Raw genomic sequence first — 6000 nt, forward strand, 5'->3', positions numbered from 1 at the left:
AGGGTTTCAGCGCAAGAATTATATTCAGGCAGTGATTTCACTATGATGTTACTTAGTTTAGAAAATAAGTAGACTTTTCAAAGTGATCCTCAGTGGGACCTGATCCAGTTTGCTAGCCATGCTTCCTTGACAGATCATAAGCTTTTGTAAGGTATTTAAGCTGTATATGTGCGGTGCAAAAACATTCTAAAATGCAAATTAGAAGGCTAATTTTTAAAAGCACTTAAAACATAAAACTAAGATTTAGAATATATGTCCACTTGCAATCAAATAATTTATGTGCATAATGTGAACATGTAGTAGCATTACTTGTTTTATAATCTTATCAGGAAGGGAGAAGAAGGAAACAAGAATTTTTAACAGTGTTCTATTTAATATCTGTGTTTTGAATGTTTAAAATATTCTGACGGTAAGGTTGCCAAAGTAGGTTTGAATTCATAAAAATTATTTATACCACAGTAATGTGGGATATGTTTACATCTCTTTTATTTCATTGTAATTATTTTGTAGTTTAGGTGAATTTTCATTTAAGTCCCTTAGAGTTACACATTATAGTAAATATTTGTTGGAATAAACATCTCTTAATAACATGACATGACCAAGATAAATTATGCCACAGTTTGCTTTTATGTAATTGCCACATCAACAAAGTGACTCTATTAGGACTGCTTACTCGCCACGTTTGCTTCAACTATCCCACCACTGCTCTTGCGGCATGTTGTGTGTGTGTGTGTGTGTGTGTGTTGTTTCCTCCAAGTAAAAGAGCTATGTTAATTGAAACCCACTGGATTAATTGAATCAAATATCAGAATTACTGATCCATTGGCAAAAATTTATTGGTGCCTCAGTGTGATCACAACACAAGTTGTAGCTACCGTTTTGTGAAATTCTTTGAGAGTTATGTAGAAACACATTTACATAATAAAACATTTTAGGACTAACTGCTAATAGATAATTTCAGCAATTTTTATAAAGAGCCCATGAAATGAATCTCTAAATTGAATTTGGGGGATTCAACTTTCTTTACAATGTCTACAACTATCAACAACACAATTTTTTATTGTATACAGATTTCATTCTTAGTAGCAATTACAATAAGCCTTTCAATGTTATCAAAAACAGGCCCTATTTCAGTCAGAAATTAGACATTATTTCCAAAATCTTGGTGAAAATACCAATTTTATTCCTGTTTCCTATGTAAATTTGCTGCTATTTATTTGTATGTTTTCTACGGCAGCTTCCTGTTGATTTCTAAAGTTTAATATTCATTGTTTTCATTTTAGTGATGCAAGCTAAATGGGCAGCCAGAAGTAGTATCTGCTGGGGTGCAATTCATCAACACTGGCTAGACATGGTTCATTGCATAAATCAGTAAACTGATCTTTTTCAAATTTACAAAGTGAAAGGTATTAGTAATAGTTCAAGTTAAAAGCTACAATTCTAGGAAGAAATCCTAATGTTTAACTTCCTGAAACATTTCAAAATTTCAAATACAGGAATGAAAACGTTTTAAAACCTTGTGCTCATAGAAGTTTTAGTTAAATACTGTTGAATTTTTCTATTGTGGTGTAAATGATACAAAATATTTTTCTATGGGCAAAAGATTGAAACTTCTTTTACTTCATTATTTAAAAAGGACAAAATGATATTTGTCTTTCATGCTGTAAAGAAAATGAATGTATCTTTCAATGTTATAGAATTATGGCTTGATTATGGGGATACTCTTTGGTTTAAAAAAAAAAGTCAGATTAAAAAGGAAAGGAAGCGTGTATTCCACTTCATTATAGAAAATGAAATCTTAGAAGAAAATGTAATTTCATTATAAAAAAGAGCAATCATTGCCCTAGCCAGTTTGGCGCAGTGGATAGAGTGTTGGCCTGAGGATCAAAAGTTCCCGGGTTTGATTCCGGTCCAGGCTTCTCCCCCAACCCTGGCCCTGGTCAAGGGCTCCTGCACAAGGCAGACAATTGATGGCTCACATCGATGTTTCTCTCTGTCTTTCCCTCTCTCTTCCACTCTCCCTAAAAATCAATGGAAAAATATCATCGGGTGAAGATTAATAAATAAGAGCAGTCATTGTTGAGGCATATTTCAAATTAATGTACATTCTTTTTCATTTTGCTTTGTTTTAGCTCTAGAATAGGAACTTTCAAGAAAATGTTTGCATACTGTTTTTAAATGTAATACAACTGAATTCTAGATTTCTCTAGTGTGGAAGGTTCTTTTTGTGTGACGGAAAACATTGTGCTGACATGTTTACCATGAAGGAAAGTTCTCAGGCTTTGTCACTACTGCAGCCACAAATGAGGACATCATTGTGAGAGTGTGACTTTGATGAAGCCAGGAAACCATGCCTAAGATTTAGCACGGTAAATATGTGCAGAGGCCCCTGACAAAGAGTTTTGCCTTTTTATTCTCAGTATCAGACAGATAAGCCTAACTCTGACTTGTCTTATATGTTTAAGGGTTTATTAAGTCAACTGAGCAAAATACAACCAAACCCTCCCTGTCCCCCTGTATTTTAAGCCAACATCTTTAGGTATGATTGATTTATTCAACAATTTGTTTAAAGGGTAGTATTTACTATTTGTTACTTACTACCTTGACGCATTCTATTGACACCTTGCTTCCACCCTCCGACTTGTAAAAAGTCATTACTTTCCCTTATGCCAGGGGTGGGCAAACTTTTTGACTCGAGGGCCACAATGGGTTCTTAAACTGGACAGGAGGGCCGGAACAAAAGCATGAATGGAGTGTTTGTGTGAACTAATATAAATTCAAAGTAAACATCATTACATAAAAGGGTACGGTCTTTTTTTTTTTTTTTTTTAGTTTTATTCATTTCAAACGGGCCGGATCCGGGGCGTAGTTTGCCCAGGCTGCCTTTTGCAGTGAGTCTTTGTGAAGTACCCTGAGCAACTGTGAGGTGATCTCTTCCCTCATTAACTTTTGTTAACAGTTCTTAAAAGATTAGTCTCAGGGCCCCTTAACCCTGGGAGTTTCCAAATTTAGCAGGATTATTTGTGATAACCTTAAAATGCCACATTGCTAAGTGAAATTGTCACCATAAAGCCATCAAAGGGGCTCACCCCTGCTTGCAATCTTAGACCCAGATAGGTACTGATCTGTGGTTTCCCCAAATCCACTGTAGTCACAGTTGAGCCCATTTTACCTTATACTTAAAAGAAGCTTTTAGTTTTTACTTTGAATTGTAGTGTTCCAATTATTTGCCTTTCTGGGCAAGAAAATTTCAACCCAATTCTGGGATTCTCTTGACCCCACCTTTTCCCATCTTTAGTGAGCTGGCAAGATTTTTCATGTTTTCTTGTATTCTGTAGAGTAGGCCAGATTTTAATGCTGAAATTGATTCCTTGAATTTCAAATAGTAGCACTTTATTTCATGCTTACTACTGACTTAATTTATACATTTAAAAATATCCTAGGAGTCTTGTAAATATGAAAAAGATGTAATGGGTTAGTTTGTAGAGGTCATTGGATTAGACCCAAGTTTAAATGCTTTACAATGAGCTCTCTCTTTTTTTAATGATCTCTTGATCATTTGATATTTGAAAGATAACTGTGTGATATTTAGCTTTTCCACTTTTCTGTAATTTCTGTAATTTATTTAGTACAATAGAGGCTGCCCACTTGACTATGTTGCTGGACGCTGAGTTCTCGCAGCGAGCTTCAGCCAAGTTCGGTTTACGATAACCATTTCTGCTTTGTATTTTTGTACATTACATAAATACTTGGAAATCCATTTGTTTAGGTTTGTGTTGTGCTTAGGGGTTAAGTCAATACTGCACCACAAATAAGTTGAAAGGGTAAAAACCTGACACTTCAGATACATGTCAAGGGACGGGATTTAAGAGAATAAAAACGGTTTACATTAAGCTGTTTTCATTTTCTATCATTAGAATATATGTGCTTAAGAAATTAGAACTGTCCAATTCACTGTTTCTACAGCATCATGACATTGCATTTATAATCCATTGTTGTAATCTTTTCAAATAAGAAAAGCTAGTCTTTATTTTCTACAGTGTAGGCTTAACTTTATGACAAATAGTTTACTATATATTCATTGGTGATGTTTATAATTCTATGTAGAGGGTGTTTTAATTTGGAATTTTTTTCTTGTAACAGGTGCTATATGTAAATATAAAGGGCAAAAAGTCACTTACTTAAAAGTCTAGTTTATTTACTAATTAAAATATAGTTTTGCATTTCTGCTGCCATTTCACATTTCATTGTACTGAACTTGTAGCAATGGAATTATCTCCCTAATTTTTTAAACTAACTCCTCTCCCACTTTACAAAAATATATCTCCATCAGTAGGGTTTGTTCCCTAATTAAGAGGCAAAGAAGCTTAGGGTTTGTTTTTTTTTTAAATGTGTAAGCTTGAATTTGGTCAACACTGGGTAATTTGAAATCACTGTGTGCCATGTAATTTACTCTATGCTTGAAAGGCCTGTGTAGTTATTCGTCTTAATATCAATGGAATTATAATCCCTACTGTTAATTCACGTAAAAGTATCTAGAATACTAGCAGCAAACAGGATAAAAATGCATTAAAACTGTTTTAGTCCTGAGAGTGACTTACATTATATAAAATGCTATGACCTGTATTTTGTTGGCCATATTCATTTGGTTGAGAAACAGTTGTCCAGGTACAAACGTGAAGAACTCTAGCTGTGACTTAATTGTTCGATTGCTAAATAAAGATGTGCTTTATTGAAACATAGGCGTATTGAAGGTTATTCTATGGGAATCTTTTGTTGCTGGGCTTCTCTGACAATGGTTATGTTCACTGAATGGGTGGTCGGAAGGGATTTCTAGAATTACAGGCTCACATAGTGGCTGTATTGGGGGAGGGAGAGGGTGTGTAGGAATTAGGAGACATTTAGAAGAATGTCTGATGATCTAGCACCAGCCCCTCTACTCTGGTATTCCTAATGTAAGACCTTGTCAATCAAAATAAAGGAACTTTATTTCTGTTCCTGAGTCAGCTTCATATCTTCCCCAAGTGCAGTTAAGCGTGCCATTTTTCATCAGAAAGGAAATAATTTTTAGAGAAAGTATTAATATTTAAATACTTTTACATCAAAATTATATTAAAAAGACAAAAAAAGACATTTATGATTATGCCATGACTGTTCTTATGTACACGATTATAAAAATATAAGCAATATAAGGAAGATCCAAAAGGAGTTCTGAAAGCCACATTCTCCACAACTAAGGATAGTTGCCCTCAAATCAGTGGCAACCTCTGTTAAATTTCTTGTATTTTGTTATGGGGTGGGGGGGAATGTGCCTGCATTTGTGTGTACATATACATTTTGTTAATGTCAGAGAGGTTGTACAATACATTCTGCAGTTTGCTTTATCATCTTGGGAATATTTCCATATCTGCATATTCAGGTCTTCCTCATTCTTTTTAATCACTGCCTTGTACTCCATCATAGAATTTAATTTCTTGATGGACACCTGGCTTGTTTTTAGTTTATACTGTACAAGCAATGCTACAATGAGCATTCTTATACAAATACTGTTATTAATCATTGCAAGTATATGCATAGAGCACATTTCTAGCAGTGGGATTGCTAAGTCATAGGATACCTACCTACACTTAAATTTTAATAATATTGTGTAATTGTTCTCAGAGAAGAATCTACCAGTTTATGCTTCCAACCAAAGCATATGAGAATGTTTCCCCGCATTCTTATTAGAACTGCTATCCTACTTAATTTTTTTGCTCACCTTATAAACGAAACATTTTATTTTGATGTATTTCTTCGACAAGATTAAACAGACTTTTATATTTACTGACCCCTTGTATTTCTTGTTTTCTAAATTTCATATTGCTATCTTTATATCAAGTTGTATGTTTTATTCATTATGAGATTTTGGAAATTAAAGAAATTAGTCATGCTGCAAAACCTGTTTCTTATGGTGTGATCTTTGACTTCTTTTTGAGGGCTCGGGTGGTATGATGACGTTTT

The sequence above is a fragment of the Myotis daubentonii genome, chromosome 7 (genome assembly GCF_963259705.1).
Source record: "Myotis daubentonii chromosome 7, mMyoDau2.1, whole genome shotgun sequence".
NCBI lineage: Eukaryota > Metazoa > Chordata > Mammalia > Chiroptera > Vespertilionidae > Myotis > Myotis daubentonii.